The sequence below is a fragment of the Triturus cristatus genome, chromosome 11 (genome assembly GCF_964204655.1).
Source record: "Triturus cristatus chromosome 11, aTriCri1.1, whole genome shotgun sequence".
Classification (NCBI taxonomy): Eukaryota; Metazoa; Chordata; class Amphibia; order Caudata; family Salamandridae; genus Triturus; species Triturus cristatus.
The window spans coordinates 133,312,916-133,327,414 of NC_140594.1; the positions used below are offsets into that span (position 1 = coordinate 133,312,916).

At 44.3% G+C, this 14,499-nt stretch overlaps 5 non-coding genes across 5 annotated transcripts; all 5 read left to right on the forward strand.

The window, feature by feature from the left end:
• Positions 1-203: 203 nt before the first annotated feature.
• On the forward strand, positions 204-344 carry LOC146783593 (U4 spliceosomal RNA). Its single transcript, XR_014971066.1, has one exon. It is a non-coding gene; the product is annotated as a U4 spliceosomal RNA (small nuclear RNA).
• An 821-nt stretch (positions 345-1,165) lies between these two features.
• LOC146783594 (U4 spliceosomal RNA) lies at positions 1,166-1,306 on the forward strand. The gene has a single exon (XR_014971206.1). It is a non-coding gene; the product is annotated as a U4 spliceosomal RNA (small nuclear RNA).
• Positions 1,307-5,327: 4,021 nt separating this feature from the next.
• LOC146783595 (U4 spliceosomal RNA) lies at positions 5,328-5,467 on the forward strand. The gene has a single exon (XR_014971243.1). It is a non-coding gene; the product is annotated as a U4 spliceosomal RNA (small nuclear RNA).
• Positions 5,468-12,378: 6,911 nt separating this feature from the next.
• Positions 12,379-12,519, forward strand: LOC146783596 (U4 spliceosomal RNA). Its single transcript, XR_014971067.1, has one exon. It is a non-coding gene; the product is annotated as a U4 spliceosomal RNA (small nuclear RNA).
• An 821-nt stretch (positions 12,520-13,340) lies between these two features.
• LOC146783597 (U4 spliceosomal RNA) lies at positions 13,341-13,481 on the forward strand. Its single transcript, XR_014971207.1, has one exon. It is a non-coding gene; the product is annotated as a U4 spliceosomal RNA (small nuclear RNA).
• The last annotated feature ends 1,018 nt before the right edge of the window (positions 13,482-14,499 follow it).

Consider the following 14,499-nt stretch of genomic DNA (forward strand, 5'->3'; position numbering starts at 1 on the left):
TCCCAGAGCCCAACGGGCACTTACCTGCAGAAGCAACAGAAGATAGAGTAGTACATATGATGTCTGGCTTTTGACTCGAGTGATAGAAAACATAGAAAGTATGCTTGCATATCTCTCTGATCGGTGCACGTTTCAAATTTGTCTCCCTGTAACAGACAAAAGTGTCACCGTTGTGGGACTGCTCATATCGCCTAGCTGATGTTATCTTTGTGCAGTGGCAGTATCGTAGCCAATGAGGTCTATCCGAGGCGTGATTATTGCTTATTGAAAACTTTACCCAATACCCCGCCATGTCAACTTGAAAAATAGTTGATATTGGCAATTTTTGATAGTCTCTATGGAGGCTGGATCAATTGTGTCAAAAGAAGATTGATTATACATCATTATAGTTATTTAGTAAGCAAAGAGGTGTAGATATTTTTCATAGAATGTCAATACTCATTGGTCAATATGTTTTTTTAACAACTGTTTTATTTCAACTAAAGTGTTTCTCATATCAGTGGAAAAGGGTTCTCTTAATCAATAGGTAAGGTACACGTATTACACTTTGTGATGTAATTGTCTTGGAAGCTGCACAGTGTCCAAAGCTTCAGACATTCATTCAGCATCTCTCTAAGTAGCAGAGCTAATGTGCTATTTTGTCGGCTATTGAGTGAATAGCTGAGATTGTACACTCCTTTGTCGGCAGACTGATATGTATCCTTTTACAGGAAAGGCATCTTGTATCTGGGTGAACAAAGAGGTGCCAAAGTGAACTCTTGTAATATTCTAGAATAGTACTCCTTTGGTTGCTCTGCTTGCATTTAGGTGCAATAACTCGTTTTGGAAGGAGCCAGATGGGGCTTAGGAGTATATGTGTTTGCATACAGAATCATGTACTGATGACATCACACATAGAGAGGGATGAAGGGAGGTGCCAAAGGAGGCTGTATAGTGAAATCTGCTAATTAGCATATGGAATCCCAGAGCCCAATGGGTACTTATCTGCAGAACCAACAGAAGATAAAATAGTCCACCTGATGTCTGGCTTTTGACCTGAGTGATAGAAAACATAGAAAGTATGCTTGCATATCTCTCTGATCAGTGCATATGTTCCAACTTTGTCTCCCTGAAAGAGACAAAAGTGTCACGATTGTGGGACTGCTCATATTGCCAATTGGACGTTATCTTTGAATAGTGGCAGTATTGTAACCAATGCGGTGTATCCGAGGTGTGATTGTTGCTTATTCAAAACTTTACGCAATACCCAGTCTTGTCAACTAGAACAACAGTTGTTGTTGGTAATTTAGGATAATCTTTACGGAGGCTAGATCAATTGTGTCAAAAAATGATTGATTATACATCAATGTATTTATTCAGTAAGAAAAAAGGTGTAGATATTTTTCATAGAATATCAATACTCTTTGCTCGATATGTTTTTCATTAACTGTTTCATTTCAACCAACGTGTTTTTTATATGCGTAAAAGAGGGTCCGCTTAATCATTAGGTAAGGTACACATATTAAACTTTGGGTGCTAATTGATTTAGAAGCTGCGCAGTGTCCGAAGATTCAGACATTTATTCAGCATCTCTCTAGGTTTTAGATCAAATGTACTATTGTGAGAAAGTGGCTCTGTATATACTGTTCCAAAATAGGTACAGGGTGTACAGAGTCCACAATCCGCAGAGGTTTGGCAGAGGCTAAAGTTAGAAATAACCTTAGTCTCTAAAGTGGTAGCTTGGTCGAGCAGTAAGGCAGTATCAGAGGACAGTGTAAAGCATTTGTTGTACACACTCAGTCAGCAAAATGATTTCACACACTCAATAACTGAACTCTAGGCCAATGGTTTGTATAAAAAATATATGTCTGTTTTGTTTTAGAACCAACAATAGGAATTAAAATATACTTTCTCAGAATGAGATGCTTTATTTAAATACTTTTGCAATATGCAATTGGCTTTTGTAGAAAGTTATAAGTTGTTGCAATAGGCAACACAGTTTTAAACACAATAATGCATTGAGTTCAATGGAAATTTCAAGTTATTTGCAATAGATTACTTTCAGGATTACTTTAGAGATTCCAGGACTGGATCCTAGATTCAGTCCTGGGACAGTACTTAGAAACAAGTGATAAAAGTCGACTTAGTTACTACTAGGATTTTTAAGTAATATTTTGCTATTTTAAAAGTTGACACTTAGAAGAAATTTCATAGAAAACAGTCAATGATTCCCTATGGAAGAAAATTCAAGCTGCAGGTATAGTATGTTCTCGTTACTTTTGTAATCCAGTACTGGGTGCCTAGACTCAGTACTGGGACCTTTATCCAAAACAGGTAAGTAATTACGTTTTCAGAAGTTATACGATTTTTAAAGAATATTTAAAGTTTGCAGAAATTGACACTTTGAAGAAATTTCACAGAAAAACAGTCAATGATTCGCCATGGAAGAAAATTGGGTTACTGGTAAGTACAGTTGTAAGTATTTTTCAGAGTCAGTGCTGGGCACCAAGATCAAGCACTGGGAGCTCACCTAATAGCAGGTGAGTATTTTCGTTTTCGTTACTCGGCTAATTTTTGGTGAATTTCTAAGTTTTGAAAACTCCACACTTTGAAGAAATTTTCTGAAGAAACCAGTCAATTTTACCCTATGGAGAAAATTGAGTTATCGGTTTAAAGGTAAGTACTCGACTGGCAGAGTTAAGGTTCTGGGCATAGACTCAGGGGTCTCCCAGGGTCAGGTAGGTAGAGTGTTTTCACCCTCAGCGGCACAGGGGCAGCCGGGTGCAGAGAGAGTTAGGCCCAATGTTATCCTATGAGAGGTAGGGGGGCCTTGGTTGGTGGCTGCTGACTAGCAGGCTACGCGGCTGTGGGAGCTGGGCTCCTGGTCACTTGCTCAGGGCAAATGGGGAAGTAGATAGGTGTAGAGGTTACACTGCCAGGGCCACTCGGGCGGCTGGGTGCAGGGTGCTTTTGAGCTCTTGGGCGCTCAATTGATTTCAATGGGAGAGCTCCGGTTTAGAAAAAGATTGCAAGCTCGGGGACGAAGATTCTTTAGGTGCCACCACCACTTCGAGAGGTAAGTTGGGTAGTTGGAGGATAGGTAGGTACCCAGGATTTGGGCACAGGGAGCCGCAGGGCGCCGGGTGCAGGGGTGCCTTTTGGTGTCGGGAAATCTTACCCTCTGTTGATCGCGTTGGGGGGGTACCTGGTTCTGAGGCTGCAGGTGTCGTCAGGAGCGTCTAGGGAAGTCCTTGGGTGCCGGACTCGGGTTCACAGTTGTCGTGGGGTCGTCCTCGTGGTCTTTGGTCACTCCGGCACAGGCCAGGCTTGGCGGGTGCAGAGTGTGTAGGGTTCGCGGTTCCGGGCTGATGCCAGGGATTAGAAGTAGATTTTGAGTAGAGCCTCTACTCATGGGAGTCCCAGGGGCTTAGAGCCAAAAGGTAGCAAGGTCCTCCGAGGTTTGTGAGGTTGCTGGCCACAATAGATGCCGGGTTGGAGCAGGAGCAGGTTCGAGTGTCGCCAGGCCTGTAGGGCTGGGGCCAAAGCAGTTGGTGTCTTCCTCTTCTTAGCAGCTGCAGGGCAGGTCTTCTTTCTTCTTCCTCTTCTTTGTATTTCGGAAGCTGGAATCTGGGGAAGGAAGGTTCAGGGTGCCCCTAAATACTAAATTTAGGGGCGTTACAGGTAGGCGAAGGGCAGGGACCAATGGGTCCCTGTCCTGGGGTGAGTACACCCCCTATTCAGCCACTCTCCTCTGGGAGGGGGGCAGCAGCCTAGTCCTGATTGGGTAGGGCCTCCCATCTTCAACATGGCGAGCGCCCGGAGATGTGCTTCACCTCGCCTTCCCCACCTGAGGGGTGGGGTTGGCAGGCTGGCCCATCCCCTGTCCTTATTTGGGGTTTCCGGCCAAGCTTCCCGCCAGAGTGGGGGTTGCAAGTGGCCTGGGGAAGCTCACTGAGGCGGCATGCCTTTGAAGCTTCCCCCAGCCCATCCTGGGGGAGGAGATCTAGCATCTCGCCCAGGATGTGCATTGTTGCAGACCCAGGAGAGCAGGGGCTCTCCTACCCAGGGGTCCAGCAACATGTCTGCTGTGTGGCAGCCTAGGCAGCCTCAGAACAGACGTGGATTGTAGGTTAGGTTTCAGGGGGCCTCTCTAAGATGCCCTCTGTGGTGCTTGGTACATTAAATACCATACTGGCATCAGTGTGGGTTTAATGTGCTGAGCAGTTTGATACCAAACTTCTCAGTCTTCTGTGCTGCCATTATAGTGCTGTGGAGTTCGTGTTTGACAAGCTCCCAGCACCATGTACTCTTAAATGGAAGCACTGCACTTACAGGGCCCAGGAATGGACCTGGGTACTGTAGGGGCACCGGGCTCCTGCCTCTGTGCCCACACCACTGGCATAGGGCACCCAGCTAGAGGGGTGGCTGATGTATGCCAGGGCAGTGAAGGTTGTGGGCACGGCACACAGGGACGTGTGCCATGTCGATTCTCTGTTTTGTCTTGTACCCAGACACTCAGCCTGCCAGGGCAGTGTGTGTGTGTTAGGGTACAGGGCCTCTAAGGGTGGCACAATGAGTGCTGCAGCCCTTAGAGGCCTTCCCTGGTCACAAGGCCCTGGGTACCTAGGGTACCACTTACCAGGGGCTGACATGTGGCCAGGTTTTGCCAATTTTGTTTTGAGATTTTTGTTTTGGGAAGTAACATAGGCCCTGGGCTCCTGATTGTCAGGAGTCCAGGGCACACTCAGTCAAAGTACATTCAGCAATTCAGCAAAAAGTGGGGACATACCATTCAAGAAAGATGGCACTTTCACACAACTATTTTGTCGGCTATTGAGTGAATAGCTGAGATTGTACACTCCTTTGTCCGCAGACTGATATGTATCCATTTACAAGAAAGGCATCTCGTATCCGGGTGAACAAGAGGCGCCAAAGTTAACTCTTGTAATATTCTAGAATAGTACACCTTTGGTTGCTTTCTTGCATTTAGGTACAAGAACTAGTTTTGGGAGGAGCCTGCTTGGGCTTAGGAGGATATGTGGTTGCATACATAATCATGTACTGATGACATCCCACATAGAGAGGGATGAAGGGAGGTGCCAAAGGAGGCTGTATAGTGAAATCTGCTAATTAGCATACGGAATCCCAGAGCCCAACGGGCACTTACCTGCAGAAGCAACAGAAGATAGAGTAGTACATATGATGTCTGGCTTTTGACTCGAGTGATAGAAAACATAGAAAGTATGCTTGCATATCTCTCTGATCAGTGCATATGTTCCAACTTTGTCTCCCTGTAAGAGACAAAAGTGCCACGATTGTGGGACTGCTCATATTGCCAATTGGACGTTATCTTTGAATAGTGGCAGTATTGTAACCAATGCGGTGTATCCGAGGTGTGATTGTTGCTTATTCAAAATTTACGCAATACCCAGTCTTGTCAACTTGAACAACAGTTGTTGTTGGTAATTTAGGATAATCTTTACGGAGGCTAGATCAATTGTGTCAAAAAATGATTGATTATACATCAATGTATTTATTCAGTAAGAAAAAAGGTGTAGATATTTTTCATAGAATATCAATACTCTTTGCTCGATATGTTTTTCATTAACTGTTTCATTTCAACCAACGTGTTTTTTATATGCGTAAAAGAGGGTCCGCTTAATCATTAGGTAAGGTACACATATTAAACTTTGGGTGCTAATTGATTTAGAAGCTGCGCAGTGTCCGAAGATTCAGACATTTTTTCAGCATCTCTCTAGGTTTTAGATCAAATGTACTATTGTGAGAAAGTGGCTCTGTATATACTGTTCCAAAATAGGTACAGGGTGTACAGAGTCCACAGTCCCCAGAGGTTTGGCAGAGGCTAAAGTTAGAAATAACCTTAGTCTCTAAAGTGGTAGCTTGGTCGAGCAGTAAGGCAGTATCAGAGGACAGTGTAAAGCATTTGTTGTACACACTCAGTCAGCGAAATGATTTCACACACTCAATAACTGAACTCTAGGCCAATGGTTTGTATAAAAAATATATGTCTGTTTTGTTTTAGAACCAACAATAGGAATTAAAATATACTTTCTCAGAATGAGATGCTTTATTTAAATACTTTTGCAATATGCAATTGGCTTTTGTAGAAAGTTATAAGTTGTTGCAATAGGCAACACAGTTTTAAACACAATAATGCATTGAGTTCAATGGAAATTTCAAGTTATTTGCAATAGATTACTTTCAGGATTACTTTAGAGATTCCAGGACTGGATCCTAGATTCAGTCCTGGGACAATACTTAGAAACAAGTGATAAAAGTCGACTTAGTTACTACTAGGATTTTTAAGTAATATTTTGCTATTTTAAAAGTTGACACTTAGAAGAAATTTCATAGAAAACAGTCAATGATTCCCTATGGAAGAAAATTCAAGCTGCAGGTATAGTATGTTCTCGTTACTTTTGTAATCCAGTACTGGGTGCCTAGACTCAGTACTGGGACCTTTATCCAAAACAGGTAAGTAATTAAGTTTTCAGAAGTTATACGATTTTTAAAGAATATTTAAAGTTTGCAGAAATTGACACTGAAGAAATTTCACAGAAAAACAGTCAATGATTCCCTATGGAAGAAAATTGGGTTACTGGTAAGTACAGTTGTAAGTATTTTTCAGAGTCAGTGCTGGGCACCAAGATCCAGCACTTGGAGCTCACCTAATAGCAGGTGAGTATTTTCGTTTTCGTTACTCGGCTGATTTTTGGTGAATTTCTAAGTTTTGAAAACTCCACACTTTGAAGAAATTTTCAGAAGAAACCAGTCAATGTTACCCTATGGAGAAAATTGAGTTATCGGTTTAAAGGTAAGTACTCGACTGGCAGAGTTAAGGTTCTGGGCATAGACTCAGGGGTCTCCCAGGGTCAGGTAGGTAGAGTGTTTTCACCCTCAGCGGCACAGGGGCAGCCGGGTGCAGAGAGAGTTAGGCCCAATGTTATCCTATGAGAGGTAGGGGGGCCTTGGTTGGTGGCTGCTGACTAGCAGGCTACGCGGCTGTGGGAGCTGGGCTCCTGGTCACTTGCTCAGGGCAAATGGGGAAGTAGATAGGTGTAGAGGTTACACTGCCAGGGCCACTCGGGCGGCTGGGTGCAGGGTGCTTTTGAGCTCTTGGGCGCTCAATTGATTTCAATGGGAGAGCTCCGGTTTAGAAATAGATTGCAAGCTCGGGGACGAAGATTCTTTAGGTGCCACCACCACTTCGAGAGGTAAGTTGGGTAGTTGGAGGATAGGTAGGTACCCAGGATTTGGGCACAGGGAGCCGCAGGGCGCCGGGTGCAGGGGTGCCTTTTGGTGTCGGGAAATCTTACCCTCTGTTGATCGTGTTGGGGGGGTACCTGGTTCTGAGGCTGCAGGTGTCGTCAGGAGCGTCTAGGGAAGTCCTTGGGTGCCGGACTCGGGTTCACAGTCGTCGTGGGGTCGTCCTCGTGGTCTTTGGTCACTCCGGCACAGGCCAGGCTTGGCGGGTGCAGAGTGTGTAGGGTTCGCGGTTCCGGGCTGATGCCAGGGATTAGAAGTAGATTTTGAGTAGAGCCTCTACTCATGGGAGTCCCAGGGGCTTAGAGCCAAAAGGTAGCCAGGTCCTCCGGGGTTTGTGAGGTTGCTGGCCACAATAGATGCCGGGTTGGAGCAGGAGCAGGTTCGAGTGTCGCCAGGCCTGTAGGGCTGGTGCCAAAGCAGCTGGTGTCTTCCTCTTCTTAGCAGCTGCAGGGCAGGTCTTCTTTCTTCTTCCTCTTCTTTGTATTTCGGAATCTGGAATCTGGGGAAGGAAGGTTCAGGGTGCCCCTAAATACTAAATTTAGGGGCGTTACAGGTAGGCGAAGGGCAGGGACCAATGGGTCCCTGTCCTGGGGTGAGTACACCCCCTATTCAGCCACTCTCCTCTGGGAGGGGGGCAGCAGCCTAGTCCTGATTGGGTAGGGCCTCCCATCTTCAAGATGGCGAGCGCCCGGAGATGTGCTTCACCTCGCCTTCCCCACCTGAGGGGTGGAGTTGGCAGGCTGGCCCATCCCCTGTCCTTGTTTGGGGTTTCCGGCCAAGCTTCCCGCCAGAGTGGGGGTTGCAAGTGGCCTGGGGAAGCTCACAGAGGCGTCATGCCTTTGAAGCTTCCCCCTGCCCATCCTGGGGGAGGAGATCTAGCATCTCGGCCAGGATGTGCATTGTTGCAGACCCAGGAGAGCAGGGGCTCTCCTACCCAGGGGTCCAGCAACATGTCTGCTGTGTGGCAGCCTAGGCAGCCTCAGAACAGACGTGGATTGTAGGTTAGGTTTCAGGGGGCCTCTCTAAGATGCCCTCTGTGGTGCTTGGTACATTAAATACCATACTGGCATCAGTGTGGGTTTAATGTGCTGAGCAGTTTGATACCAAACTTCTCAGTCTTCTGTGCTGCCATTATAGTGCTGTGGAGTTCGTGTTTGACAAGCTCCCAGCACCATGTACTCTTAAATGGAAGCACTGCACTTACAGGGCCCAGGAATGGACCTGGGTACTGTAGGGGCACCGGGCTCCTGCCTCTGTGCCCACACCACTGGCATAGGGCACCCAGCTAGAGGGGTGGCTGATGTATGCCAGGGCAGTGAAGGTTGTGGGCATGGCACACAGGGATGTGTGCCATGTCGATTCTCTGTTTTGTCTTGTACCCAGACACTCAACCTGCCAGGGCAGTGTGTGTGTGTTAGGGTACAGGGCCTCTAAGGGTGGCACAATGAGTGCTGCAGCCCTTAGAGGCCTTCCCTGGTCACAAGGCCCTGGGTACCTAGGGTACCACTTACCAGGGGCTGACATGTGGCCAGGGTTTGCCAATTTTGTTTTGAGATTTTTGTTTTGGGAAGTAACATAGGCCCTGGGCTCCTGATTGGCAGGAGTCCAGGGCACACTCAGTCAAAGTACATTCAGCAATTCAGCAAAAAGTGGGGGCATACCATTCAAGAAAGATGGCACTTTCACACAACTATTTTGTCGGCTATTGAGTGAATAGCTGAGATTGTACACTCCTTTGTCCGCAGACTGATATGTATCCATTTACAAGAAAGGCATCTCGTATCCGGGTGAACAAGAGGCGCCAAAGTTAACTCTTGTAATATTCTAGAATAGTACACTGTTATGAAGAAAGAATGGGCGCAGGCAATGTCTTGTATTAATGAATGATGATTTATTCTTTAGATCCAAATCATTAGTTACATGTTACAGGAAGATGTTCTGTTCCTTCTTAATGCCCCACCAGGAGCAGCGTCCTCCCTGCTCAGCCCCTTCTCACCAACTGATCCCACTAGAATTCCAACCACCCTCAACATTCTAACATACCTCATCAAAGACTGAGCAGGCAGGCAGAGAGCCAGAGTAGGGAGAGTGTATAGAGAATAAGCACATCACAACACATCTCCCCCCTTATAATATTCGAAAACAATCAACAAGTGTTATGATAATACAACACTCACTGAGCATAGGAGGATGCATTAATAACAACAAATTAAACATCACCCCCCCAGCGATAATGATCATAACAGTAAAATGCATGACGATAAAATTTAACACACATTTAGTAGAAAGGAAAGATGAATAACCAACACATTAAACACCATCCTTCCCCTGATAATGATCAAAAACAAAATTGCAAAACAAGCATGAAAACTCAGACTACAACTATGGGTACAAGACACAACACTACACCCCACAACGTACCCATTATGCCTCATAAAAAGGCACAAGACTGCGGCAGAAAAGGGAACTACAACCCTAAGCTGCACAACCTGAGACAAGACAGATCCACCAATAAAAACAGATCTAAGACTAAATCCCATAACCCTAACCAAACATAGGGTACCTTAAAACTCAAAATGCTTTATAGGTAACTAAAACTGACAGAACTAGGGTATCCCTTAACCCTAAAACACACTTGCGATAACTATGAGTAACCATAACTCATGTCAAATCTAGGGTATCCCTTTAACCCAAAAACACACTCGCAAAAGACTATGGGTAATTATACCCCACGACGAATTTTAGGGTATCCCTTAACCCTAAAACACACACTCAATATACACTATGGGAAATTTATAGCCCATGTCAAAATTTAGGGTATCCCTTAACCCTATAACACACACACGCAAAACACTATGGGTATTTATAACCCAAGACAAAATTTAGGGTAACCTTTAACCCAAGACACACCCACACGTGGGTGACTCTAGACCATTTAGGGTATCCTTTAACCCTTATACAAACACAGGGTAACCTTCAACCCCCTACAGTTCAAGGCAACATATCAAAACAAGTATGTCCTTGAACCCCAAAATATATTGGCCACAATAAGGAATTTAAACTCAAATGCACAAAACCCCCAATAATAAACTGTAACCCAACCAACCACCACATCCTAGGGAAATAAACCCCACCATTCAGAACATAAAAACAATAACAGTGTCACATTGCTGAAAAATAAAGAAGAGGAAAGTCTCTGGCTCCGGTGAGCGATCTCTCACCCGAGATTCTCACCTAGGACTCCCCCAGCTGATAACTTTCAATCCAGTGACATCATGCAGGATAGCGTCCCGAAATACCCGCGTTCAAAGAATTCCTAAATCCACCATCACGAAACTCGCCGCGCAGTGGTTACCAGGGCAACGTCCAACGACCTTCCGCGTTGAACTACGCAATTACGAAACGCCGTAACAACAACGCTGAGGTCACCAAGGAACATCCGGGGTCGCGTTGACAATACGCGTTCCACAATGACACGCATCGGAGAAGAACTTGAAGGACGGCTCAGCGCGCGGAAACCCACTCTTCAAGAGAACCACGCGCTACTTACAGAATGCCGGTATGTTTTTAAACCTCAAATCAATATCCGCCCGTTATGGCCACCATCTTAGGACGTTAAATTACTCCCATAGCTGTCACGCCAATACTCCATGCGAGCACGAAGTCCAGGCAAACACTTCCTGGGGCTCGACTCGTGCCCCCCGACACAGGAGTGTCCGATCATAAATCCACAGTTTAGTCACAGTCTCTCTTTATTTTTTTTTAAAAGCCCGATTGCGGCGGTTGCAAATTACCGCATACTTCCAGTCTCAACATAGACATAGCAGCATAAGGGCAAACAAAACTCGTGGAAGTAATTCCACAAAAGTCACTGCAAGATCCACTTCTTGGCAGACAAAGTCGGAGAAATTCCTACTGTACTGTACCACAGTTTACTCCGGAACAGCTCCCAGTTGCCAAATCCCCAGTACACGGTGCAGCTGTCTATTCCTCTGACACGTTGCAGCTCAAGTCAGACATAACCAACACCAATTGAAACGGGCACACAGACTGAAATGCGATGCTCCGTAGTGCGTGTGTGATGCTGTGATGCTGATCAGTCCCTTTCCCTTGCGCCGGAATTCATATCGTCATCATTTTCACCTCAGCAGCAGCAAATAATAGACTACCAGCCTTTACTCCTCACAGGGATGTCGGTTTTACCCAGGACCAAACAGCAACTAGTCCAATCAGTCTTTTGGGGAACTCTCACCCCAGTCCATCATCAGGCACCTCCACAATAGGGCTGACCGGTCTTATGGTCACTGGTGGGGCTTGTGGAGTGCAAAATTACTTCTTTTTTTTTCCTTAAGTGCGCTTCTTCAGTTCCAAGTTCATCCAAAGTAGGCCCTTCAGTTCACAAGTCCAAACTCTATGAAGGTACACGCAGGTTCTTTAACTCGTCGCCAGTGTTATGAAGAAAGAATGGGCGCAGGCAATGTCTTGTATTAATGAATGATGATTTATTCTTTAGATCCAAATCATTAGTTACATGTTACAGGAAGATGTTCTGTTCCTTCTTAATGCCCCACCAGGAGCAGCGTCCTCCCTGCTCAGCCCCTTCTCACCAACTGATCCCACTAGAATTCCAACCACCCTCAACATTCTAACATACCTCATCAAAGACTGAGCAGGCAGGCAGAGAGCCAGAGTAGGGAGAGTGTATAGAGAATAAGCACATCACAACACACACCTTTGGTTGCTTTCTTGCATTTAGGTACAAGAACTAGTTTTGGGAGGAGCCTGCTTGGGCTTAGGAGGATATGTGGTTGCATACATAATCATGTACTGATGACATCCCACATAGAGAGGGATGAAGGGAGGTGCCAAAGGAGGCTGTATAGTGAAATCTGCTAATTAGCATACGGAATCCCAGAGCCCAACGGGCACTTACCTGCAGAAGCAACAGAAGATAGAGTAGTACATATGATGTCTGGCTTTTGACTCGAGTGATAGAAAACATAGAAAGTATGCTTGCATATCTCTCTGATCGGTGCACGTTTCAAATTTGTCTCCCTGTAACAGACAAAAGTGTCACCGTTGTGGGACTGCTCATATCGCCTAGCTGATGTTATCTTTGTGCAGTGGCAGTATCGTAGCCAATGAGGTCTATCCGAGGCGTGATTATTGCTTATTGAAAACTTTACCCAATACCCCGCCATGTCAACTTGAAAAATAGTTGATATTGGCAATTTTTGATAGTCTCTATGGAGGCTGGATCAATTGTGTCAAAAGAAGATTGATTATACATCATTATAGTTATTTAGTAAGCAAAGAGGTGTAGATATTTTTCATAGAATGTCAATACTCATTGGTCAATATGTTTTTTTAACAACTGTTTTATTTCAACTAAAGTGTTTCTCATATCAGTGGAAAAGGGTTCTCTTAATCAATAGGTAAGGTACACGTATTACACTTTGTGATGTAATTGTCTTGGAAGCTGCACAGTGTCCAAAGCTTCAGACATTCATTCAGCATCTCTCTAAGTAGCAGAGCTAATGTGCTATTTTGTCGGCTATTGAGTGAATAGCTGAGATTGTACACTCCTTTGTCGGCAGACTGATATGTATCCTTTTACAGGAAAGGCATCTTGTATCTGGGTGAACAAAGAGGTGCCAAAGTGAACTCTTGTAATATTCTAGAATAGTACTCCTTTGGTTGCTCTGCTTGCATTTAGGTGCAATAACTCGTTTTGGAAGGAGCCAGATGGGGCTTAGGAGTATATGTGTTTGCATACAGAATCATGTACTGATGACATCACACATAGAGAGGGATGAAGGGAGGTGCCAAAGGAGGCTGTATAGTGAAATCTGCTAATTAGCATATGGAATCCCAGAGCCCAATGGGTACTTATCTGCAGAACCAACAGAAGATAAAATAGTCCACCTGATGTCTGGCTTTTGACCTGAGTGATAGAAAACATAGAAAGTATGCTTGCATATCTCTCTGATCAGTGCATATGTTCCAACTTTGTCTCCCTGAAAGAGACAAAAGTGTCACGATTGTGGGACTGCTCATATTGCCAATTGGACGTTATCTTTGAATAGTGGCAGTATTGTAACCAATGCGGTGTATCCGAGGTGTGATTGTTGCTTATTCAAAACTTTACGCAATACCCAGTCTTGTCAACTAGAACAACAGTTGTTGTTGGTAATTTAGGATAATCTTTACGGAGGCTAGATCAATTGTGTCAAAAAATGATTGATTATACATCAATGTATTTATTCAGTAAGAAAAAAGGTGTAGATATTTTTCATAGAATATCAATACTCTTTGCTCGATATGTTTTTCATTAACTGTTTCATTTCAACCAACGTGTTTTTTATATGCGTAAAAGAGGGTCCGCTTAATCATTAGGTAAGGTACACATATTAAACTTTGGGTGCTAATTGATTTAGAAGCTGCGCAGTGTCCGAAGATTCAGACATTTATTCAGCATCTCTCTAGGTTTTAGATCAAATGTACTATTGTGAGAAAGTGGCTCTGTATATACTGTTCCAAAATAGGTACAGGGTGTACAGAGTCCACAATCCGCAGAGGTTTGGCAGAGGCTAAAGTTAGAAATAACCTTAGTCTCTAAAGTGGTAGCTTGGTCGAGCAGTAAGGCAGTATCAGAGGACAGTGTAAAGCATTTGTTGTACACACTCAGTCAGCAAAATGATTTCACACACTCAATAACTGAACTCTAGGCCAATGGTTTGTATAAAAAATATATGTCTGTTTTGTTTTAGAACCAACAATAGGAATTAAAATATACTTTCTCAGAATGAGATGCTTTATTTAAATACTTTTGCAATATGCAATTGGCTTTTGTAGAAAGTTATAAGTTGTTGCAATAGGCAACACAGTTTTAAACACAATAATGCATTGAGTTCAATGGAAATTTCAAGTTATTTGCAATAGATTACTTTCAGGATTACTTTAGAGATTCCAGGACTGGATCCTAGATTCAGTCCTGGGACAGTACTTAGAAACAAGTGATAAAAGTCGACTTAGTTACTACTAGGATTTTTAAGTAATATTTTGCTATTTTAAAAGTTGACACTTAGAAGAAATTTCATAGAAAACAGTCAATGATTCCCTATGGAAGAAAATTCAAGCTGCAGGTATAGTATGTTCTCGTTACTTTTGTAATCCAGTACTGGGTGCCTAGACTCAGTACTGGGACCTTTATCCAAAACAGGTAAGTAATTA